The sequence below is a fragment of the Crocuta crocuta genome, unplaced genomic scaffold (genome assembly GCF_008692635.1).
Source record: "Crocuta crocuta isolate KB4526 unplaced genomic scaffold, BGI_CrCroc_1.0 scaffold709, whole genome shotgun sequence".
NCBI classification, from domain to species: domain Eukaryota; kingdom Metazoa; phylum Chordata; class Mammalia; order Carnivora; family Hyaenidae; genus Crocuta; species Crocuta crocuta.
Window position 1 is genome coordinate 2,360,549 of NW_027530619.1, and position 26,879 is coordinate 2,387,427.

General features: G+C 33.7%; 1 long non-coding RNA gene across 1 annotated transcript; it reads left to right on the top strand.

Moving 5' to 3' along the window:
- Positions 1-7,488: 7,488 nt before the first annotated feature.
- On the top strand, positions 7,489-14,903 carry LOC144234770 (uncharacterized). The gene is made up of 3 exons (XR_013336072.1): positions 7,489-7,589; positions 7,736-7,831; positions 14,746-14,903. It is a non-coding gene; the product is annotated as an uncharacterized LOC144234770 (long non-coding RNA).
- Positions 14,904-26,879: the final 11,976 nt, after the last annotated feature.

Consider the following 26,879-nt stretch of genomic DNA (forward strand, 5'->3'; position numbering starts at 1 on the left):
AGGAAATTAAAGTAAGAAAGTTTGTATGAGGGCACAACACAAAATAAAATTCAAAATTAAAACATTTTATATATTAATATTAGTACACTTTCTATAATATACAACATATTAGAAAACCTGTTTTATATTAGCCACATAACATATTATAGAAAACAAATTATCCAGTTGTGAGCAATTAGCACTTTCTTTTGGATACAGCTTGAAAAATGTGTAATCTTCTTTTCTCATAACAAGAGCTAAATCTTAGACATTATTATAAGTGCCACTAATTTGGCAAGTTTTCATGAGAAAGTTAGTGATTTGATGTGTCAATTCTCTAAAAATATAGCTGAAACAAAATAACACACCAGCCATTCATGGATTAATGTAAATCATTTAAAAAAACAGAAGAAATAAGTATACCACATTTAAATTCTAAATTGGCAAAAATGTCCCTTCCTGATTTATTTGCTTGCTGTTGCTCTTTTTCATATAGAATTACTGCCTTCATTCCATTGACTGAGAAGTCCCAAAGCTTAGAACTAAAGTTGTGAAAGTTAAAAACCTATTTGTATTCTGATTAAAATACTGGAAACATTATTTAGTGCTTCTATGAAAGTATTTCTCATCAGAGGTAAAGGAATGGATAGTGTATTATTGGTAGTGAAAGATTTTCCTGATAAGTCATTGAAAATTAGAAACCAAAAGCCAAAGTGAAATACACACATGCTTTTATTATAGACAATATTTGCATACAATCCCTATCATTCGCGATTTCATTCATGTACCTACTGATACATGCAAACAGGCAACAGCTAAATGACAATAAAACACTAAGCTTTATTACTGGGCCAAGCAATTGTACAGTAAGTCCTATATTATAGGAAAACTTGAAAAACTACAGTGGAAAATACTTAAATATTTCTGGAAAGTAACATTTAATGAATACCATATGTGAGACTTTTTTTTTTTTTGCTTGATTTTTAACATACACAGCCCCAGTCTCAGTCAATTTTCCCTAAACATTGTGATGTCAAGTGACATCTAGCTGGCTCACTCAGTTAAGAGTCTGACTTCAGCTCAGGTCATTATCTCACAGTTTGTGAGGTCAAGCTCCACATCAGGCTCTGTGCTGACAGCTCAGATTCTGTGTCTCCCTCTCTCTCTGCCCCTTCCCTACTCTCTCTCTCTGTGTTTCTCTCTCAAAAATAAATAAACATTAAAAAAATTAAAAAGAAAAAGAATTTTGTTTATCAGATTAGTAACATCCTTAGGGAACAGTGAACCAGGCTTGGAGGGAGTTGCAAGTTTCTGCCTATCACTTTCTTTCTTTTTTTTTTTTTTTTCCTGCCCAGCACTTTCATAGAATGCCAATAGAACCTACCTCTGTAAGTGAAGTCAAAGAATTCCTTTTATGCACATCTTTTTTGTCTTTCACTCTTACTTTTTATCATTAGAAAATAGTGCCTTAATTACCATTGTATGGCACTTAATAAAGAGAGAAAGTATTACCTCAAATATAATTTTAAAAAACTGTTAGGGGCCCTGGGTGGCTCAGTTGGTTAAACATCTGACTTCCACTCAGGTCGTGATCTCACAGTCCATGGGTTCAAGCCTCACGATGGGCTCTGTGCTGACAGCTCAGAGCCTGGAGCCTGTCTTCGGATTCTGTGTCTCTGTCTCTCTCTGCCCCTCTCCTGCTCACTCTCTGTCTCTGTCTCTCAAAATAAAATAAAGAAAAAAAATTTTTTTAAATAGTATTTAGAAAACTGTTAAGCATCCGACTCTTGATTTTGGCTCAGGTCATGACCTCACTGTTTGAGTTCGGGCCTTCCATCAGGCTCTGTGCTGACAGCATGGAGCCTGCTTGGGATTCTCTCTCTCCTCTCTCTGCCCCTCCCCTGCTCTCTCTCTCTCGCAAAATAAATAATAAATAAATAAATAAAAAATTTTAAAACTGATAGAAACTTTACAAATCTGCATTAAAACAAGTATATTATTAATATGATATAGAAGAACTATATATTCCAATGCAATATATTCTTGGGACATGGGTTAAAAATAAATAAATAAATTAAGACACATGAACAACAACAAAAGTCAAGTCATATGAATTAATCTTGTTATTTTTGATATTTGATATTATATCTCTATTATATACCAAAACCATTAAAATATTAAACATTGTTTATATTTTGTTTCCAATTTTCTCAACTAGAACTTAGTTTTAATTAAATACATGGCTTAAGGGATCTGTAAATCTTACATTTTATAATGTAATTTATGTTTTTTATTTCTGTAATCCCTTTAAAATTGTATCAGCAAATATTCTTGTAGAGAATATGTTTGGTATGTATGAATGAAATATGCCTTACTATACTACTGGAAAGCTAAATCAACATTTTCAAATCATTAAATCGACTGAATTCTAGATATGGTTTAAATTCCTTTGATCAGATGAACTCTAGCTGCATGTAGAAGTCAACAGTGACACAAAAGACATACTTGTTCTGACTCTGATATATCCACTGCAAAGCGCGATCACAAGGGTAAATTTTGCTGGGGATGATTCTAGCAGGTGAGGTATACTTCTGTTTCCAGCACTGAGAGTGTGTTCATCATCACATCTTTCTCTTAGTCGTAGTTCCTGACTATAGAAGTTGGGATGGGATCATGGACCCGGCAGCAAAAGCAGTAGCAGCTTGCCTGAGAACCTGGTTCTGCAGTGTTGTGTTTGTTTATTCTGTTTTGTATTTTAAGTCAACTCTGAAAAATCAAAGTAATACTTATTTTCAACCTTCTAGATTATTTTGAAAGGCATTTAATTTATAGAATGCAAATGTTTTGTACTCTGGTTAATCAAAATAAATCCATAAAAAAGGAGCATCCAGAATAATTACAGGTAATAAGTATCAATAAAATAGGAAACTAATATTGACTATCTGATCCGCTTGAATGTGAGGTATTAATAATCTACTCAGGATTAAAAAGTGGGACACTTGGATCCCATGGAATGCGATGATATTTTTAGATGTGCTTCTGGAACCTATTGCTGAATAACACATAAAGCTGCCAAAGGCCTCCTAACTTTCCATCAATGAAAGATAATATCGTCTAGCTGGTCTCTGCTGCAGGGCAAGGCACCTTACCTTTATAGCTCCTGGTCATTATCATTATCTTTCCTCAGATCAAGATAATATTTTTCTTGGGAGATTTGGGGAATACATCAAGCATCAATAGGAAAAAAAAGCAGTACAGGCACCCAGGCTTTTGGAGCAAATCCATGTACACTTTAGGAAATAATTCTTATGGAAATAGATCTCAGATTGCTACTGAGATCTAACAGAAGTTTAATATTTGAAGTTGGGACATCAAATGACTATCATTACTAAAACATTGTCATAAACTGGGTGTTGTCTGATCTACCTCTGTCAGACAATAACAGTCAGCAAGTGCTAGTTGGAAGTTGGAACACTTCTAAAAAGTTAGATCCTTCAAAAATTAGATCCTTCAAGCAAGTTCTGAAGGTACACATAATTATTTGAGCTGGTGACTCATTTCCCAGTGCTCTTCTTCTTCACTGAACTGTCATCTTTGTGTCTATTCACATTAATGGCCTATGGATTATTCTCAATATCCAGCTCATTGAATAACAAAACTTTGAACATGATTTAAAGGTAATTCTGAATGTTATGTTGACACCAGGCAATAATGGGCTGCTGTAGATTATAGCTCAGTGCCAGGTGGTCAATGTACTGAAAACAATGTCCTGTATGTGATATACCATCTATATAATAACACTGTATACTGAATTTCATTGGACCATATGCATCATGGCGTATATGACAATATGACTTCATGGGAATAAATGGTTATACTGGGGATGGATTTATGATCTCTTTTGACATTAGCACCATCATGAAATCCCAGAATATCTTCTTAGTTTCCATTGCATACCATAGAGTTTTGTTTATGAACAATAAACAAAAGGATCCCAGACAATGAAATGATCTCATGAGAAGATTAATTGATTTTGTCATGTTTTTCATCGAGAAGTAACAACAGGTCTCAGAGTGAATGGAATGGGCTCTACAAGACTCAGGGAGACAGCTGGGAGACAAATCTTACAACTTTAAACTGCTGTACTATAGGATTTGGCATGTGCTTTGGTGTATTAAACATTTCTTACTGCTGTTTCTCCCATTGCTATAACATGTGGGTCCAGAAACTACAGAGTAAAAGATAGAAGTGGGATTTTTTTTTTTTTTTTTTAGAAATCCAGACATTATGTATTGGGTACTGATCAGGTTTGAGGGTGATGCTGGGCATTCAGAGCTGACAGCCAGGAAAGAATTCTTGAAGATGTCTTTGGTGCAAAGAAGTGACTAAAGTACAGAAATAAGACCTATGGGAAGAAAGCTGCACTAGGGTTGTGAGAAGTGACTGCTTATATACTGTGGAGTTAGAGGAGATAAAGTCAAGAGGAAGTTTCCTAAAGGGATTTCCATATGCTAAAGAAGACTCACAGATTAGATTACTATCAAGTTAAGGTTGTTTTTCCCTCTAGCAAAGCATCATCATTAAGATAGTATCATTAAGGAGATCCTGGAGATAAGGCTATTGATGATTGCCTTTTTCTTGTAATACTACTAAGATGTTTGTAAACTAATGGAGACCCTATCAGTTTAACTATTTGTTTTCTGTCCTTTCCTTTGTTCTTGGGCAGCCAGAAATGCCTGAGGATTATCACATACATCCCATTGTGGTGGTGGTGGGGAGGTCGGGGTCGGCAATGGGGTTGTGCTATCTTGTGCTTGGCCCTCAGCTTGCCTTATGTTCCTTCATCTGGTACTAGGAACTCAATGTCAGGATTTGTCTTAACCTAAATAGGAGTTCAACTGTGATTAATATTTTTATCTCTACTTTTGACTTTGTGCTTCTGTTAATTACTCTTTTTCAGGGGAAATCTGCCTTGTAATTCAGCTATATTCTTGTTATTATACTGGAGATCTGTTGATGTGGCAGTAAACTCAGACCCAAAGGAAGTATTTCATAATCTTCTGATTGAATTTATAAGTGATAATGTATTATAATAAATAAGCCACAGCATTCTTATTGTGCTGTTGGAAAAAATGTATACAAGTTACACATTAAAATATGACAGTTTACAAATCTTACATGCTTCTCTAGTCTAGATAAGCACTATTAAATTTTTGAAAAAGAAGAGCTCAGTGTACCTTGGAATAATCAAGGAAGACTTAATAGTGTTAAAGAATCTGAAAGATGAATGGAAATGAAACAAGCAGGGAGGAGGGTATTCTGCCTAGTCTGGAAAGGAAATACATAAGGAATGTTGGTTGAACTGCATCTAGTGAGTTCAGCTTGGTTGAAAGGGCTCATAAAATAGAAAATGTAAATGCTCTTTAAAAAGATGACACCAAGCCAGCTAGTTGGGTGTTTGAACACATGTTAGAGAAATTTTACTCTGTCTTTTAAGGAAGCACTAATCTTTGAAGATATTTGAGCAAGTAAGTGCCAACATGGAAGCTGTATGTAAAGCTAAACAAACATGTTTGCCTCCCAAGATAATTTTTTTGAGATTTTCAGAAAAGAATACTGGCCCCACGATTTCAGAGTCTTTCATACAATCACACTTAATCTGAAAGCTTTGTTAAAACATGAAACCTCCCTTGGAAATTTTTAGATTGCTACTTCTCACGCAAGCCTGTTCTCCGTCTCCATAAGCTTTATCTTTTAATATTTTGTTTAAAAATACATGGCCAGCTGTTCCACATTTTCTTCCACAGACCTTTACTTCAATATGTCCAATACCTACTAGATCTAGTGCAGACCCCAGATTTTATGCTGTCACTAATTTCATCACTCTAGCCTCTTAAATCTTTCACACTCTCCCACACAAGAACTGCCACTATGTTGTTTCTCTCTCCATTATACTCCTCTTTCCTTCTACAGCTAACATGGATTTCCTCCCTTACGTTCACTAAGGACTACCACCATCAGATCTTTTCTGTAATTATCGGGCACCTTACTGGACATAGTTTTCAATTCCAAGAGAGTATCCTATTATTTATTTAGTTTTCCAGAATTGCACTGTGATGATGACATCTTTACAATGGTAATTTCATCAATTTTTTCAATAAACTTTATGATATTTCTCCCCTTGATTACCTAACATTGGGTTGGTCGATGAAAAATACAATTGGTTGGACATTTTCAATCTGAAAAAATATGTGTAACTTCTAATTGGAGAAATATGTTATTTCAATTATCCATTATTATTATTATTATTATTATTATTATTACTCTATCACCAACCTAAGAGCACATAATAGAGTAAAAAGTCTTTGGTACTTTGTACTGTTTAGTGCTATCGTTATTTTTGGCTACTAAGAGAATGGAAATCCTAAAACCCTTCGTGTTTGTGAGGACTTACATACAGCATTTTTTACTTGAAAAAATAAATTGTGAAATAGGTTTTAATTAAAGCTGCATGATAAATAACATCACAGCATACTATAAAAATGTGTCTTCCAAGATTAAATCATTAACTTGTTCTATAAACCTTACATGATTTATACAATGCTTATTGAAGTGTAATGAAGTAATGTCATCAAAATATGACCAATGTTTTCATTTCAAAAGCGGCTTATGGAAGTTATATTTCATAAAATGGTATAAGTAAATTTGTCTGTAGTACTCACATAGTATAAGCACATTAGGATTTAATGAGAAACATTTACATGGGATTTAAACATTGCATTTATTAAAACTATACTTAACTCTGAATCAATTTGGACTGTGGCTCTTATCTATTTTTTGTTATAAATACCTTTAATAAGAGAATTACTTTTTGATCTTCTAAGGAATCAGTTTACATTCACTTACATAAAACAATGCATGCTTTGCAAAGATACAATTATTACTGATCTACTGTGCTTGAAGGGAAGAAGCTGTATTAAGCTAGCTGAAATGAGATTCAAGAACATTGAACCAAAACTTCAAAAGTGAAAAATTAAAAAATGTAAATGACTGATGGCTGAGGAATAAAATATAAAGCATCTAATCCTTTCCAGTGTTACTAGTAGAGTTTCTTTCTTCATTACATTTTCGTCCACCAAGATATGAGTTATGATAACCTTAATGCTTTAAAAAAACTCATCCTCTCAGATTCAGTAAATGTTGCCATTATTATTTCTTCCAAGATATTCATACATTTTCCTAAAAAGCTTGTTAAATTACATCTATCTTTTATAAAAGAAAAAATAAGAGAGTGTTGGATTTTAGCTGTGAGTTTAATAGAGTTCACTCTTCTCAGACTCATTTAAAGTATTTAATCTGGGGATGAACATAATTCCATACAACTTGGATTTTTAAATTTAAATTAAATTTTAAAAATTACATCTCCTTTGGGTTTGCTGTGTAATTTAGAATGCAATCTTTCTTTTTTTTTTTTACATGCAATACTTTTATTTTAGACGTGCAAGAAAAGCGATTTCAGAATCTACTGATTTGAAGCAAGCAGCTGTATACAAATAACAAAAGAAGCAACATGTTGTTACAGCTCAGCACACAGCATCCAAAGCAAACAGGTATGAGACAATGCATATTCAGCATTAAAACCAGATGAATAACATACTGCAGGGGTGGGGGAGGGGCAGAGGACAAAAATGGAAATGAAAGACCAGTGTTTCCCCCAATGCTTTCAAGGTATAATGCTAAGTTTCTCATTTGATAGCCTATCCAGGTGCTTCAAATGTCATGCAGTACAGCGAGAATGGAAAGAACTGGCCTGCATACCTGCCTAACAGACAATCTGATACGTCTTTCAGTGGTAAATCTGTTTGAACATCTTTGAATTGGTTGAATGATAGCTTAATCAGGCTTTAAACTTTCTAGATATAAGCAATTATTTGATACTGTTCCTTTTATAATAAGTTGCAATTTTTTAAAATATACACAATATTCAATATTAAATGTCATAATATTTAGAATTTAAGACTACAGTTAACAAATCATTAAATATTTAAATGAAGACTTAACATAAAACCATAAGTAGTAAAATACTAGTATTTAAACTGTATCTTTCTGTTCCTTATCTATACTAATTAGCTAAAGAAGAGAGGAATTAGAAACATCATTTCCTAAAGTGTGTCTCTAGATCACTCATCTTGAGAAAAATTTTCTGTTTCATCATGTTCTCTGACGGTCACGGTCACTTTAGAACAAAAAAATGCTTTATAAAATGTTGACTTCATAACTCTGAATTTTACAAACTTTTTCCTCCATGAAATAAATATCCCTAGAATAATTCAAACATCTTAGGCATCATGGCTCCCATGCAACACTACTTTGGAGCCATAAGATCTAAGAATGTATAGAAATATCAGTGATAACATACTCTAAATTCCCCTTATCATATGTGAGAGAAAAAATAATTGCTAAAAACTCAAGTGACTTACTTGGGTTTAGAAGCAGAATCAGGAAAAATGATTCTGCTTCTGGTTCCCATTCCAGTCCCAGGGTATTATGTTACTGGCTCAGAATATAACAAAAAATCACTAAATGTGATTTGATCAAATCATTTGATCAATTGCCATTTTGTAGATGTTTGTTATTAATGAATACTTACTCAGACATGATCTTTATGCATTCTGTAGTTGTCCAAAATACTTTTAAATAGCAAAAAAGTTTAAAAATATAATTTAATAAAATATTGAATAATGAAAATAAGTTGATAAAAGGTTTTAAACATGTTTGATTAGTTTAGAATAATATTGGTGGCACCCTCATATTAAGTTTTTAATAAATGCTGACTGGGTTACTACATAGATTTTGACCCTATTCTATTTGAATATTGTTTTGACTCTATATTACATACCCCAGTAACCTACAAATTCTCAAAACAAGGCTCATCGTTTCAAAGTCTGATTTTGTTTAGATTCTTGTTCTTATTTGGGGAGAAAACTTTCTGAAGTTTAGTTTTATGTTTTTAATATAAGGATAATAATGATCTCTCCTACAGTTTGTAATGAACCTTAAATGAAGTAATGTATGTGAAACACTTGGCTTATGCTACAGAAATGGTGTCTATTATCATAATAATGAAATTACAGGACTAAAATACTTTTCTACCATCTAATTTGGTGCTTCATTTTATAGATGTAGAAACTGTCTTAAGAATCTAGGGTGGGAGCGCCTGGGTGGCTCAGTCAGTTAAGTGTCTGACTTCAGCTCAGATCATGATCTTGTGGTTTGTGGGTTCAAGTCCCATGTCGAGTTCTGTGCTGACAGCTCAGAGCCTGGAGTCTGCTTTGAATTCTATGTCTCCTTCTTTGTTCCTCCCCAGCTCGCTTTTCACATTCTCTCTCTGTCTCTCTGTCTCTCTCTCTCTCCTTTCCTGTGTCAGAAATAAATAAAGATTTTTAAAAAATTAAAGAAGCTAGGGTGGTTAAGATTGCAAAGCAAATGCATAATTTGCTTTCCGGATTGTCAGTTCTTTGTGATTTCTTGACTGTTCTGCCATTTGTTTATGCATAGTTCTTAATTCTTCCTTAAATGCCTTTTGAGTCTTTATGGGAAACTCAAAGAGATCAAGAAAGCTTCATAAGTAAGAGAAAAACCCTATTTATAGAACTGAAGATATAAGATATGTATTTGGTTATCTCAGAATTCTCTAACACACCTCAAAATTAAAAAGTGGCTAGACAATTTATAAATTCAGCTGGGCAAATACACAATTACTTTTTATAAACTGGAATAATCTAAGAGTTCTCCATTTTCTTTCCATCACAACACACACCTAGTTACAAAGTCTTTCAAGGTGGTGATTTGATTGTGGAGGGGCGAGCGGGGGGGAGTGGGATTTTGGGATAGTGGAGGAAAGAGTAGTGATTAAACTATATCAGGTTCAGATAATAAACACATGTGGCTTTTAATTAGTCATATGGGCCTTTGTCCACCTTCCTTCTTAGGTATGGTTGTAGTTTTTTTGTTTGCTTGTTTTGCTTTCAGATATAATTAGGGCAAAGGAAGTATTAAATGGTTAATATACAAGATGCTAAGAAGAGAAAAAATAACTTCTTTAATTTACTTACATTTTCCTTAGGTAACACTTGTTAGTCTTTAAATAATTTAAATTATTTTTTAATTTTCTTTAATGTTTTATTTATTTTTGAGAGAGAGAGAGAGAGGGAGCATGAGTGGGGGGGGGGCAGTGAGAGAGGGAGACCTACAATCTGAAGAAGGCTCCAGGCTCTGAGCTATAAGCACTGAGCCTGATGCACGGCTCCAACTCATGAACTACCAGATCATGACCTGAACCGAAGTCAGACCCTTAACCACTGAACCACCCAGGCACCCCAATAATTTTTAGAAATTAATTTTAATTTACCTAAGGAATTTTTACTTTACCACTTTGTATTAATTTGTTTTACTGGTTGTTCTAGAAACTACAATATACGTGCTTAACTTTTACAATCTATTCATAGTTATTTTTGTACTACTTAATCTAAAATGCAGAAAACCTACAACTATAGAAGTCTGTTCCCTCTACCTTTATGCTATAATCACTATTATGAATTTTGTCATTAGAAATCTACAAGATGTTAACTTTTTCTTTTAAATGGCCACTTGTATTTAAAAGATTAAAAATAAGGCAAAATAGTTTTTACTGAAATATTTACCACTTATAAGCTTTTTAATTCCCTAATATCTTAATTTTCATATGCTATCATTCTGCATTATAATATATTTTGTATTTCTACTGGCAACAGATTCTCTTAATTTTTGTTTGTTTTTCATTTTTCGTTTAGCTGAAAGTCTTCATTTCTCTTGTATTTTAGGGGTATGTTTTTACTAGGTATAGAACTCTAGGTTAACAGTAGTATTTTTCGTTTCATAACTTTAAAAGTGTTCCAACTTTCTCCTGAGAAGTTAGTGGTCATAAAAATCAAGTTCTGACTGGAAAATGTTGTTTCTCTAATATAACTTTATTTTTCTCTGTGACAGTTTGCCTACAATGTTCTTAACCATGATATACTTTGTAATTTTACCTGTTGAAATTCACTGACTCCTTAAATTGTAAAATTATGCTTTAGGTTCCATCTGAGGAATTTTAAAGTATCATTATTAAGTGTATCCTTTTATATTTTGACTCCCCCACCTCATATCATTTGCAAATTTAGTAAAGTTGAAAAATTAACAGTTGATTGTAAAATCTAGATTATGTTCCTTTACTAAGTGTATAATGAATATGAAATAATTGTTATGAAAGTAGCCTCATGACAACCATATCAAAACAATATTTTATGTGGTTGAATATTATTTCAAAAGCATATATATATAGATGGCATGCATGGTGTCATTTTAAAAACAATGATTTTTTTCCTTCGTTTTGTCTAAATTCATATTTTCTTCATCTAATGCCTATAGTATGAGTAACTTTCAATAACCACTTATTGCATAGACAATTCAACTACGTGTGAAAAGGTTCAAATATATGAAACGTCTAAAATTTAATTTTAGTCTTTTTCCTCATAAATATCTTTTTTATAATGTAGTTTGAATCAAAGTATACTGATAATTTTTTTAAATTTTTAAGTTTATTTATTTTGAGGGCAAGACTGAGAGAGAGAGAGAGAGGGAGAGAGAGAAAGCAGGGGAGAGGCAGAGAGGGGATGAGAGAGAGCATGAGTCCCAAGCAGGTTCTGCACTGTCAGCATAGAGGCTGATGTGGGTTTTGAACAATTCATGAGATCATGATTTGAGCCAAAATTAAGAATTGGGTGCTAACCCGACTGTACCACACAGGTGTCCCTTAACTTATACAAATGACTTTGTGATTTGTATTCTATCATGTTGAAAATTGATTTTGGGCTAGTAATAGTTATAGTAAAACTTCAGCAATATGTCAGAACAAAATGACATTTAAGTAAAATTAAAAATCCTCCAAATTTGTTTCTCTGCCTCTTTTTACTATCCTAAATAATTTTGGTGACAACTGATCATACACACTTGTAATCCTGAGAGTCACTGTTAAATTTATCATTTTCTTTGCTCTCCATAGTAAGTCCTATGATTCCACTTCACAAATGTAGTTCATATTCAAATGGGATATATATATTAACTAATTATGGCAATAGATGATCTTAAGTACTATAATTGAAATATGTGTATTTCACATAATTGAAATATGTGTATATTATATATACGAATGCCCACACATATAAAATATAGCACCTAACAATTGTTGGCATAAAGATACAATGATAGGGGCACACGGGTGGCTCAGTGGGTTGAGCATCCTACTTCAGCTTAGGTCATGGTCTCGCAGTTTTTGAGTTTGAGCCCCACATCAGGCTCTGTGCAGACAGCTCAGAGACTGGAGTCTGCTTCAGATTCGTTGTCTCCCTCTCTCTCTTCCCCTCCACTATTCACACTCCGTCTATCTCTCTAAAAAATAAACATTAAAAAAAGAATTAAAAGATACAATGATAAACAAAGGTGGAAACGATCAATTATAAATGGAAGTATGATCAAGAATGCCAGAACACAATTAGTGCACCCTAGCTACCGAAGTTCATTCCAGTTTGAAAGGACACCAGCATGTGCAAAAGCCTAGAGTCATTCAATAGGATATTTCGTTCAGTTAAGTCTATATAATTTGTTATGACAAGCAGAAGGGTTAACAACAGACTATGTGTCTGAAATGATATGAAGAAGAAAGTCATATTTGTCCTATAAAATTATATGAGATGATGAATTACTAAAATGTTAGAATAATTTAGTAAAGTGCTCTTATCAGATTTTTAAATGTTTTGATTCAGAGAATATAGGGCAGCTTAGAAGGAGTTTCTAATATTGGCAACAAGACAATTTAGGAGAGATCATTGCTTTAGTCTTAGTGTGAAAACAAGACAATTTAGGATAGATCATTTAGGAGAATAGTGACAGAATATGTCAAAAATCAAATGCTACATATAAGACCAAGACAGGGTATGTTTAATGTTAGCATTAATTTTATGGTGTTAATAGTAAAAATTTTAAAATATAGGACAACAAGATGGTGGTGAGGAAGACATGTATGTCCATTTTATTAGACTGAATTGAGGGGCTGTGCCATTCCAGTGCAAGTGTGAAGTACAGAGTTTATAACAAAACAGCTATCAGACTGATTAACCAGAATAGCAAGACTTCCACTGTGTCACTTTTGATAAGCTACTTAATTTTTCTGTCTAAAGTTCCAACCAATGTAAAAGGGGACAATAATGTTACCTACTGATTAGTTGATTTGAGGATTAAATGATATAAGAAAGGTAATGTTTAAAATAGCACCAGATCTATGAGAAACATTGATTAGCTTTGAATAATATTATTGTTTGCCAAAGGCACATTCCAATAGCTACCTCTATGTGGTTGGGTAAATATACAGGATTATGTTTTAGAACTGTCATACCCCCCAGCATGTAACATTTTGCACAAATATCTGATCTCTCTACAAGTGAGAAAATATCTAGATGGAGATGCAGTTGTCTATGAGTCTGTAAAAAGATCCAATGTAGAAGTATATATCTGATATTCTATAGGTAGTTGGTAGAGAAACATATGCTTAGATTAATCTTTCATTGAGTAAGAAAGCATGTGATTCAAAGGCAGAATCCTGACTAAACACCAAACATTTAAGGGAAACAGAGCAAAGGTACTGGTGGAAAACAAAACAAAACAAACCAACAAAAAAACTGGCTATTTGGAAGTAGCATAGTGAATATGTAGATAAAAAGAAAAAATTAAATACAATGTTTCTAAAAGAAACATAAGGAACAGTATCAGAAGAAAGTATTTGGCTTTAAGATGATCAGTTTTCTCTCTACTTTAAATCATATTCTTAACAATGGTGTCATAAATTTGAAAGACAACTATTTTTTTTCAAAGTTACTATCAATAGGAAATGTCTATATTCAAAATGTCAAGGTGAAAAAGTAAAACTTTTATAACCTTTGCTTTTGTAACAGCTTAAAAATAGTTCAGTGTGTGTTTACTTTCAGGAAAAGAAAGGAGGTGTAACTAAAATTTTACTTCATTTAATCCTTGGTTTGAAATAGTCATTTGATTGCCAAGAAAATGAGCTTATTTTTCTACCTTGTAACTTCGCACCTCTCCTTTTCTCTGGGAACATTTTAATAGTAGAACCTTTTTTGCTAATAAGAACTTTTAGTCATATTTCTCCTGAATCTAATGAAGTAAATATTAAAGGGATAAAACTTTAAGCTTAGTATTACCAGAAAATAATTTATAAAAATTTCTAGAAGTTATCTTTGGATTATGGAAAGTCGTTTGTGAAAAGCATGACAGCTTATATAAGCCAAAATGCTTTTTTATTTATTTGATATGAAAGGATTGCCTTGTACAGTTGTAGTTGAAAAACAAAAGACAAATTATTCCTTTGAATAGCCAAATAAGATAGGTAATAGGAGTAAGCAAGAATGATTCACAGAATTCCACTCCATTTTATAGAAATGATGGCCATTATAGACAAAGATTATAGAAATTAAATTTACTATAAATTTGGGGGAATAGTTGGGGTGTAAGAGTAAAATATATGTGCCCAAGATTTAGGTTTATGCTATCTCAGGGCACACAAAAATAATAATATAATTTACTGATTATTTCAGTACATATATCCAAATACTTTACTGATAATCTTGAAAATTATTTTTAAAAATTTTTTAATGTTTATTTATTTTTCAGAGACAGAGGGACAGACCACGAGTGGGGGACAGCCAGAAAGAGAGAGAGAGAGACTCAGAATCCGAAGCAGACTCCAGGTTCTGAGCTGTCAGTCCAGAACCCGATGTGGGGCTCAAATCCACGAATGTGAGATAATGACCTGAGCCAAAGTAGGACGCTTAACTGACTAAGCCACCCAGGCGCCTCTTGAAGATTATTTTCTAATGCACTATATGTACTTTTTGATTTCTTTGTTCAGTATGTGAGTGTGTGATGTTATCTGTTTTTTGTTTAACAAAATGATAATAATTGTTAAGAATTGGATTATTTGGAGGATTGTTTTTGTTTTTATTTGTTTTAAAGTTTGAACCTATGTACATTTATAACAAGGGAGATCCTACTGGTAGCCTTTTTAAAGGAAGTTGCATTGCAGCTTAAGTCCTTGAAAAACTTTTGATTCTATGTATACCTGGATTGATTGCCATGAGAAATGTCAGAAATTAAGTTACCATCCTAATGGCCGTTTTTATTTTCGAAACTCTTCACAGTTTCCTGAATGGAGCTTTATATTCTCAAAATATGACCATCACTAGAATTTATTTCATGGAACAACAAATGTTATGAAAAGCCTAACTGTCACACCATTTGTAAAACAAACATGAAAGTGATGTGAGATATGTCAATGTACAAAGCACAGATGGTGACTGAGTGCCAAAATTTCAACTGATCCTTTTGAGTTGATCATGCATAATTTAATGTGTCAGTCAATTGAGGCCTTCAATAGAAAAAAAAAAAAGCATACAAAAAAAACCAAAAACAAAAAACAAAACAAAAAAACTTGTGGGAAGTAATTGGAAATGAACTTCTTTGAACCAAGATTAACAATAAGTAGACCTTACAACACAGCAGTTAAAAAATACTATGGAATGAGTTTTCTGTAGATTTTGACATTCTGGGTATTTTTCCATTCCAAGGTCCCACAGAACTCAAAGAATACTAGGTGAATTTTATTTCTTTGAATGAAAGGTGCCTTTTGAGATTAAAGTATTTTAATAATTATTAAATTCATAGATATAAAATTTTTAAAGTAAAAAAAATAATTGTTTTTAAAAAGAATATAAACACTTTATTGATAACAATATTAATGGCACATGTGAAGTGAAAATTTAGGAAATCTGTAGACATAGATAAGCATTCCTTTATGAATAACTATTAGGACTTATTTTGTTTCAAGCAATGCAATTCAAATAATTTTAAAGTTAAGTAAGTGAGATATGAACATTAGAGTAAACATAGTGTTCTTTAAATTCTATATTATGATGGTCCTTTAGATTTTTAAAAATTAAAGTTGGCTTCTCTATTTATTGCTTTGCCAAACTGGCAGATATCTGCTGACATAGCTTTACTTCTCTATCTAGGCTAATTCTACCGTAAAGATATTGTAATAAACTAGTGACATATAAGTTCACATTTGTATAATTGTTTTTGAGAATTTTGAAACAGGAAAAAACAAGAGACTGCATTGGAGCTACTTCACTTAGTAAGCCAATAAAGTAGTTCTTCCATAAATACTTAAAAATATTAAATTAAAAATTTAAAACTATATAAAATGCTTTATTAGCTCTATTAGATGAAGCAATTAGCTAAAAGCAGCACAAAGTTGCAGTGTAAGAAGTGTGCATATGTAGATGGAAAAGCACAGAAAGAAGAGACTCTTGAAAGCAGAGAACATTTAAATTCTCCCCAACCCCATCCCACACAAATCTTCTGAAGGTGTTTATAGGTGGAGGCCTGGGATAGCTCTGGTCATTGATTATTAGTAACTATAAACCAAGTGTTATCAATATCATTTATAGAACAATGCTAAATTCCCTTGCCTTGGCCCATATATGGCATGTCTTAGCTGCCTGTCATCTTTCCTGTATTTGTTTACTATATTAAGTGTAAGACCTTCAATTAGTGTCTCTAAGATGTAAATAAGATAATTAGCTTCCTCTTCTTCCATAGAACAAAGGAGCTGAGGTGCCTGTGACTCCATAAGTTAAGCGTCAGACTCTTGATTTCAGCTCAGGTTATGATCTCAGGGTTCATGAGTTTGAGCCCTGAGCTGAGCTCTACACTGACAGTACAGAGACTGCTTGGGATTCTCTCTCTCCCTCTCCTGCTCCTCCTCTATGTGCCTGTGTACTCTCTCTCTTAAAATAAATAAACTTAAACAAAAAAGAATGAAAGAGTATGTGAGTTTACTTAGGCAGCATTTAGATGTGGGAAATAATGGAATTTGGGGATTTGTAACATGACTTGAACAATACGAATTTCAGATGCAAACATATCACATGATATATTAAGGTTTTACTGATACTTCAACAAACACATAACATGGCACTCCTATTTATTGTAAACAATCACATTAAAAGATTCAAGGATGATAGGGCACCTGGATGACTCGGTCAGTTAAGCACCTGACTCTTGGTTTCAGCTCAGGTCATCATCTCCCAGTTGGTGGGTTCGAGCCCTGCACTGGGCTCTGTGCTGACAGTGTGCAGCCTGCTTGGGATTCTCTCTCCCAACCTCTCCCTTTGCCCCTCCCATGCTCATGTTTTCTGTCTCTCTCCCAAAATAAATAAACTTAAAAAAAATAAAAATGTAAAACAAGAAGATTCAAGAGTGATAAACTCAAACCAGAGACTGAAAGCTGAACACAAAGAGTATGGGACTCCCATAAAACTATAAATTTGGTCACTTCTCAGTAGCTTCAGAAATGCCTTTGTAAACTAGAACAAATGCGAGCCAATCAGCGAGAAAGGCTGAGGGAAGCCCAGAGGCAGTCTGCCTTCCTCTTCTTTCCTTCTTTCCTTCCTTCCTTCCTTCCTTCCTTTCTTCCTTCCTTCCTTCTTTCCTACCTTCCTTCCTTCCTTCCTTCCTTCCTTCCTTTCTTCCTTCCTTCCTTCTTTCCTACCTTCCTTCCTTCCTTCCTTCCTTCCTTCCCTCCCTCCCTCCCTCCCTCCTTCCTTCCTTCCCTCCCTCCCTCTTTCCTTCCTTCCTTCCTTCCTTCTTTCTTTCTTTCTTTCTTTCTTTCTTTCTTTCTTTCTGTCACTTTTTCCCTTATTTTGTCAAGAAGCCACAAGAAGGAAAGACAAAACAGAAGGCTTAAATGTCCTCATGACTTTTAAAAAATATTGATCTTTTATTATAAACGTATGAGAGTGACACAAATAAACTGACAATATCCAGTCTATGATTTGAAATCATAAACAATAAATATCAAAATTTTTAAAAATTCTCAATCTCTTTGGAATAGTATGGTACATATACTCTTACACAGAATTAAATACATATGGTAAAAGTAACTTAATGGTTATATAAATATGTATATCAATATATACACCCTCTCTAAAAAATCCAAACTCAGCATATTCAAAGCGATGTGAAAAACCTTACGGTTAAGAAAATTACTTAAATTTGTTTTATTCACTGATTTCACTATATCTGTTTTTTGTTCTTTTTCACTCAGACAGCTATTACAGTCTCAGTAAGATTTAGTTGTGAAGTTAAAAGTAAAAATATTTGTAATTAGTTTACCTTTGTGGATGCATACTTGGGTATAAAATACTGTATTTTCAGTATGTCTGTGTAGACCCCTGCCTCTAAGAGGTTGAAAGTTATTATAAGAGAACACTGCATGCTAGATATTTTTTCTAATATTAAGGATAATCAAAATTCAAATATAATTATTTCTTTTGAATAATAAGTACTATACGAAACTAACTGGGAATATTTTCTAAATGACCTTCATTCTCTTTGGCAAGCATACAAACTACATATCTGTTTTATATTAGATTGTATTTACATCACACCTGCCATGTTTATATGTATCTTCTCAAACTAAGAATGCCTGATTAAAAGGAACTGGCTATATAGAGCCATAGAAAAATCTGGCTTTTCTCTTGTGCACAGCTTTCTAGTATTTGATAACACAGTTTCCATGGCTGTCTTGTTTCTCCATTCTGTGGGCCACACCTATAAGAAAAAAATATGTCCTAACCACAGGTCACATTTAATGTGTGACATTATCACAGGCTCTGTAAAAGCTCCAAAAATCTACTCTATAAACTGCCCAACTTTTGGGCAGTTGTTATTAGGTTATGCCTTCATGCATCCTTTTATTTTATTATTCATTTTTTATTTTATTATTTGTTTGTTTTTTAGAGAGAGAGTGTATGCACATAGGATAGGGGCAGAGGGAGAAAGAGAGAGGAATCTTAAATAGGCTCCATGCTCAGCATGGAGCCTGATACAGGGCCTACTTTCATGACCCTGGAATCATGACCAGAGCCGAAATCAAGAGTCCATTGCTTAACTGACTGAGTTACCAAGATGCCCCTCCATGCATCCTTTTAAAAAATAAAATGGAGTATTATTAATTATTAGTAATGTTATGTGCATATTACACAACTAGTATTGTGCATAGCATCTGATATTAAATTCACTTTTTAAGAAGTTCCTAAAACTATTGCCATTTTTCAAATGGGAAAACTTGGGCTAAGAAGTTAAATAATTTGTTACATGACACATCACTAGCAAACAGTTGATATGGAATTTGAACCAGGCTTCTAAATTCAGAGTCTTTTCTCCATCATAATATATTATCCCATTATATCATATTGTATTAAACTATACTGTTATTCAGAAAATGTTATTGTCAATTAGAGGATAAAAAACTAAAAGAATATAGAGTTTATGGGGATGCTTGAATGATTCAGTCGGTTAAGCCCCAAACTCTTAATCTCAACTCAGGTCATGATCCCATGGTTTATGAATTGGATACCTCTGTGCTGACAGTGTGGAGCCTGCTTGGGATTCTCTCTCTTACCCTCTCTCTCTGCCTCTACCTTGCTTGTATGCTTTCTTTCTCCTTCTCTCTCAATTAAATAAACAAAAAGTGTAAAAAGAAAAGTTTCTATTTTAGTAAGTGGAAAAAAGCTGTTAGAAATAATAAAGCATGAGAATGCTGAGAAGAATTTTGAGATAAATAAGATCTAATTTCTTTGTTTAAGAAAAGATACTATAATGAGAGGTTTTATGACTCTCTCATAATCACACAATGGGAAATATATTAGAACTGATACATAAATTAGAACTAATATTAACTAATCTGTATCAGCTGTGAAATAAACAGGAACTGTTGTCTGTTCTTAGATTTACAGTCACTCAGTATTTTATTTTCTCTATTGGAGCAGCGGTAACTCTTGTGGTGAAAATGCTGTATGTATTCCTTTGCATTCAGCTTCTAGTACATGTCATGAGGATATTTAATAAAATTGAAAGGATAGAAAAAAGTAAGAATCAAAAGTAAAAATATGTGGGGCACCTGGGTGGCTCAGTCAGTTGAGCAACAGATAACCTGATTTCAGCTCAGGCCAATGTCTACATTGGTTGTGGGATCCAGCTCCACGTTGGGCTCTGCGTTGAGAATGGAGATTGCTTGGGATTCTCTCTCTCTCTCTCCCTCTCCCCTAAAATAAATAAACATTTCTTGAGGGTTAAAAAATGTGTGCAGAGGGAGAACCACAGACCATATTCTTTTCCTACATAATTTTATGGCAAACCTGACCTGTTTGTTGGCAAAAGCAGCATATATGATAGAATATGGTCACTCTGTCTGACAGTTTGATAGTTTAGTAGATTTATTTATATGAACCTCTAATTGTGACTGATTTTCCTGTGGGAAACTGAAAGTAGACTTGATTCTCCTTTCCTAATGAAGCCCTTCCTGTATCCTGAATAGTTAGAAGAGTACATATAAAAAAGATTGTGCATACTTCACAACATAGGAATTGGACATGGCAAATAATCAAATGAAAAATAAAGCCCTTTAAGTATGAGAAAATAATTTAGGACAAATACTAACAAGTGTTACCAGCAGAAGTGCATTATTCAAAAAAATCTTATAGAAGAAAGAATCCATAGACTATGACTGAGCACAGGTAAAATATAATATAGATGAGAAAATTTTTAACTAGTGCATGGGTTCTACATTAAACTTTATCTTTTTTTTCACTCAGGTGAATTGAAGAAACTTTTTTCAGAAGAGACAGTGTAATTACCCACTTCATTCTTTATGCTTTCTCTTCCCTTTCAGTAATAGACGTTGAGGCCTCATGGTAGCATGGTAGAACAGTCTGGAATCACTTATTGCCACATGAATTAAATAGCTCTTAGGTATCGCAGAGTTCATTGTTAGATACACATAAGCAGGAGACAGATTTCTGTGGTGTTAAAAGAATAAGAGCGGGATTGTTTGTATACTATAGCTTACCACGTGAGAATACAGGGAACTTAACCAAACCTTTTAATTGCCTAACAAAAGTAAATAAAAATTTACAAGAAGTTATCCTAGACATGAACAAATATTCTTTCTCAGAGGGGGTTTGCTTCTTTGGTTGAAAGTAGGAGTAAACACAAACACTGAATAGGATTATAGCAGCCCTGCCTGGTACTAGATTATAGCTCCCGTCTAGGCCAAAACAGAAACTTATTTTTACTGGAAACACTCTACTCTGAATAGAGAAACAAAAGACAAAACAAAACAAAACAAAAAACCCACAGAATTCTGAGTTCAGTCCTCAATATCCAGAAAGAAGATTTTAAAATGATCCCATATCTTCCAATGAAAATTATAATCATTGCCGAGATTAAGAAGGAGACCCAGAGGATCTGCAGTTAATTACTTAAGGCAGGATTTCACCAAAACATTCTAAAGAAAAAATATTCTGCAAGATGCCAAGATGCCTCCAATAAGACATTTATGGACAAATACATTTGGGAAATCCTGCATATTATCACAGAAGTTCAGAAAACATATTAGCACATTAAAGTCTCTTAGAAGTCCCAAGTTAGAGGAATCTGTAATTTTGCTGAATATGAGTTCTTTTTTAAATGTATTTGTTCATTGAACTCTTTTCCTGTAAGCCTAGTTAATATCACGAATTTCTGGCATTTCCAGAACACCCTTTAAGAATAAAACTAATATAGAGAACTCACAGAACAACACAGTTGTAACCATGTCTGGAGAAAAACATTGTGAAAAAGGGAATATGTTACATCAAAAAGAACAGAAGCCAGAACAGCAGAATCATTTCATACCACTTCAGGTTGTAGGAGGCCCACCACACTGAAGGAGACACCAGGCAATCAAACTAACCCTGGAAGCAGCAGTGATCTCAGTGACCAATGTGTGATCCCATCATGGCCTGAATACCATTATTCTACCTTCAGATGTAGCAAATAATACCAAATCTCTGAACCTTGGGTCCTTTTCAGAATTTAAATCTGTTATGAACATCTCATGTTGATTTCTTTGTCTTTTATCAAAAGTCCCATTTGAAATATTGAGGTCAACTTATTTTCAAGAAGAAAATTGGGATGAACCATTTTGATGTACACTTTTATGTGTGGGGGTCTCAAGATGATAGCAAAGTACATTTCCTTAATAATAATTGTGGTTTTTTTCAGAATGATGGTGTTGAAACTTCATTATATAAATATCCTTTAAGCAAAGATTAAAATATATATGCCAAGAAAGAGAGCGAAACAATATAGTAGAGAACTAATGCCAAGCACCACTGGTTTAGTTACTAATTTTGTTTCCAAAAATTTTATTCTTTCTAAGAAGACAACATGAATCTAACTTTCGAGTGCTATTAGGTCTTTTTTTTTTTTTTTTTTTTTAGCTATTTATAGCTAGTGAAACACTTTCTCAGAAAGGAGTGGAATACAACTTTTAACGATATATTTGGGAAGGCTCACAGAAAAATGATGATGTGGTCCTTCTGCCAATGGTAATAATAGCAATTGTTTCTTTTCTGTTTAGTCACATAAATAGATAGTAATAAAGAATTTGGAATAGAATGCCAAAATATATATAATGATTGTCCTTGTGTGAGAAAAAATTTAAGTAATGTATTTTCTATATATTTGTACTTTTTATTAACCCTTTTTTCAAGGTATTTATTATTTTACCAGTCATATAAAGTAGAAAACTTGTCTTTATAAAATTAATTTCAAGGGAAATAAACATTTACAATAGGACTACAAAAGTACAGACTGTTTTGACAACATTAGATACCAATAATGTCAGACCAGATGGATCTAGACAGTTAATGCCATCATGTTATTTATTGTTTGTGAATAAACACATGTTATTTATCATTTGGGAATAAACTGTGGGGTATCCAGCTATGCCTGTGGGATTAGGCCTTGACAATTGGCACTCATTTACCTTCCCAAACAGAAGTCTGTTTTCTATCAGTTTACCACATAATCAATTTCAAACTTAGTCACCACTAATGACTGGGCCACCTGCTATTTCCTTGACTGGTTTATAATGTCTTCAGTCCTTTATAAACTTCTTTTCCTTTAGCAGCCAGTGTTATTGCCAAATTCCTTAAGCTATTTCCTTAAGAATTATTGTGTAGCAATATGCACTAGTAAATGCACGATTTTAGGAATGCTTTAGGTTAATAATCTGCCTTGAAGACATCCTAGGTTATTATCCACTATCATGAAAATCCAATACCAAACAAAACAGAGGTCTGAAAATTCTCAGCCAAAATTGATTATGAAGTATATTAGTTGAGCAAAATGCCAATCAAATGATGTGCTCAGAGACAATCTAGAGAAGTTAATGAGGGCAAGTGAGCACATCTTTGGCACACTAACAGATAGCATATTGTCCTGTGGCTTTCAGCTCATACTTTCCGTTTAAAATCAAATTCTCAAACAATTCCTCAGTTGTAATGCACTGTGAGCCTAGTGGCAATAGAGTCACACTCATCACAATTCGGCTTTATGGGGCTAGTCTGCAAGATTGGGTGAATGACAAGCAGCCAAACCACATACTGACTGATGATGCCAAGCAAGGCGAGCACAAACAAGTCAGGCAGAGAAAACATCACAAAATCCCATTATTTGGCAAGTTGAAACACTGTGAAACATTGCTGATGGCTGAGAAGTGACAGCAGGGAAAGAGAAAAAAACACTATAGTAGCATGTGAGCTGCTGAATAGGAAAAGCTCCATTTGTGCAAAAATGTCATGTAGTCCTTGGGGCGGAGGCAAAACCCGGCACAATGACAAGTCCTGCAAGCAGTGGTTGTAGCTGGTGACTAACAGACAGTGTACAGATATCCTCCATGAATTGCATTGCAACTAAGAATTTGTTTTCAACCAAACTCTTAGAAAAACATTGACATTGAATCTTTTGAAAGATAGGCCTCCGAAATTGTTATCTTTTGTTGAGTCACATAGCTTAGTAATGAATTACAGAGTAATCACTTAAATTGTAAATTACAGTTTGCTTCATATAATCACTAAATTGTAAGTATGCACAATTAGTGAGATTTAGCACCTTTAATTGTTGAAATATGCAAATGAAATTCATTCATTTTCCATCCAGGTGTACTGTTATGAGACATTTCAGAACAGCTATCAAGCTTGCAAAGAGTAAAATGAAAGAAGGGAGAAAAGGGCCCGTGCTGAAGTTACTCTTTTCTTTTTCTTTCACTGAGATCCACATGAATATGAGACATTTCCATCCCTGAAAACATTTTTAATAACTTCCCAGAAATGACCTTGCCAAAATCCGTCTCCAAGAAGTTTCTCTTCCAGGACTGCTATAATGGCCAGTGAGATATCCTTGAGCAATGACACATTTAGGAAGCAGAATGGACAGGGCTTACTAAGTAACAGGAATTGAGGCAGAGAAATAGGAATTTTAGAAAAACTCCCAAGATTTGGTACTTAGGCAAATGTTTAGATGGTGAATTCAAATATAGGTGCAGGATGACTGTAATATTTCATTTCAAACTTACCATTCCAGTAGACTGTTCCTCCCCAAACCAGCCTACTATCTTTGAATATTCATAAGAGAATTTGATAGAACTCTATGGGATCTGAAACCGTGTTAGGATGTTACTATATATTACATAAATATCTCTTTGGACAGTTTGAAATTATTGCAAAAAACAGATTATACAAATTTAAGCACTTTATATAAGATATTTCAAAGACTTCCATGTCGATGTTCATTGTGTATCTTTAAGGAATTGATAAGGGTTTCAACCCATTTTGATACATCCAAAACTTATTTGATTGCAGAACTTTTCTATGATCTTTTTTACAAACTAAAATTTAAGTGAAACAAGCTTTAACCAATTGTTTTCTGCTTTCTAATTTGGAAGTCTCACTTATCTGAATGTGTATGTCTCACTTTTTCTAGACTATAGGTTATTTTAGGGGATGAGGGGGATATTGCTCATCTTCATATTGCTGAAGCAAAGCAATTATTCCTTATCATGGGAGCCCAATCAATGCTTATAGATTAACAAGCAAATGATGATGATTATGTTATAGTAATTCAAAAACTATTGGCAAATCTCTTATAATAGATGTGATGCTAAGGTTTAGCAGTCTTCATTGAGTTGGGTATAATCTGGTGAACCTTAGAAATAACAGCAATATCAAGGCACTTGGTAGAAAGTTCTAAACCACATCATTCCCCTAAAATCCTTGATTCTTGTGTTATCTTCGATTCATACCACTTAAAAAATACTTTGTCTAGATTTACTATCTCTAAGTATGGTTCATCATGTATTATCAAAGCATATGCTTTCTTGGGTAGGGTTGCTAAATAAATCATAGATCTTAGTATAGTAGACACCCTTAGGCTGACTTTAAAGGAGACAGCCTAGTGTAATCTCCTTACCTTGAATGTAGACAGAACCTGTGACCTATTTCTACCCAGTAGACACAGTGAGGTGATGGGATATTCTGTTAGATTATATGACAAAGGTGAAGAGATTTTTTCAATGTAGTTAAGGTCCCTAATCATTTGACATTAATGTAATCAAAGATAGATTATGCTAGGTAGGCCTGATCAAATCATCTGAGCCTTTAAAAAGGAGGTAGGCCTTCTCTGAGGACAGTGAATCAACACAGTGGAAACTTGTATCTCCATTTCTGGTTTTGAAGATGCAGGCTACCACAAACTATACAGTCTAAAGAAATTAAATGTATTGAGCAACGTGCAGGAATTCAGAAGTGAATCCTTCTCTAATTGAACTTCCAGATGAGATTATAGCCCAGTTGACCCCTTTATTTCAAGCTTATGGGACCCTGAGCAAAGAACCCAGCTGTAGGTCAGAAGTTCTTTGACATGTGACCAACAGAAATTTTAGGATAATAAGTGGGTACTTTTTTAAGATAGCAAATGTGTACTAATTTACTATACAGCATGGAAAATGTATATACCCATTCAAATTTAAGTTAGAGAAAAAAATGTTTTCTAATAAGTCTAATATATTTCAAGTATGTCCAACAAAATATTTGAAGGAAAGTTATATAAAATAATTACTTGCTGGGTGCAAGGGTGGCTCAGTCAGTTAAGTGTCCAATTCTTGATTTTGGCTCAGGTCATGATCCCAGGGTGTGGGATCAAGCCCCAAGCTGAGCGCAGAAACTGCTTAGGATTCTCTCTGTCTCTGTCTCTTTTTCTCCTTTCCTTGCTGCACTCTACCCTGGCTCACACGTTCTTTCTAAAATAAAATTTAAAAACAAACAAATAAATAAGTAAACACTTCTCTCTTTTTTTATTTAAAATCTTTTTCTTAATATTTATTAATTTTGATAGAGAAAGGATGAGAGAGTGAGCAGGGGAGGAGCAGAGAGAGAGGAAGACACAGAATCTGAAGCAGCCTCCATTCTCTGAGCTGTCAGCACAGCACAGAGCCCGACAAAGTGCTTGAACTCACAAACCATGAGATCACAACTTGAGCGAAAGTTGGAGGCTTAACCGACTGAGCAACCCCAACACCCCAATAAACATTTATTTCCTAATCTGAAATTTGAATTTACTGGGTATACTGAATCTATGTACATATATATGTATGTGTATGTATATATGTATTGCTAAATCTTTCAATCCTACTCTTGGGAAATTCTTCTCACAGCCTTTACCTTTCCCCAGCCTCCAGATGAGTTACTAGTACTTTCTGTATTACAGTTTAGTTTGAAAAGAATGTTAAATCTCACAAAAGTGCTTCTGGGGAAAAAAAAAAACTGGGCAAACAAATAAGGAATGTTTAAATTTCTGTTGTG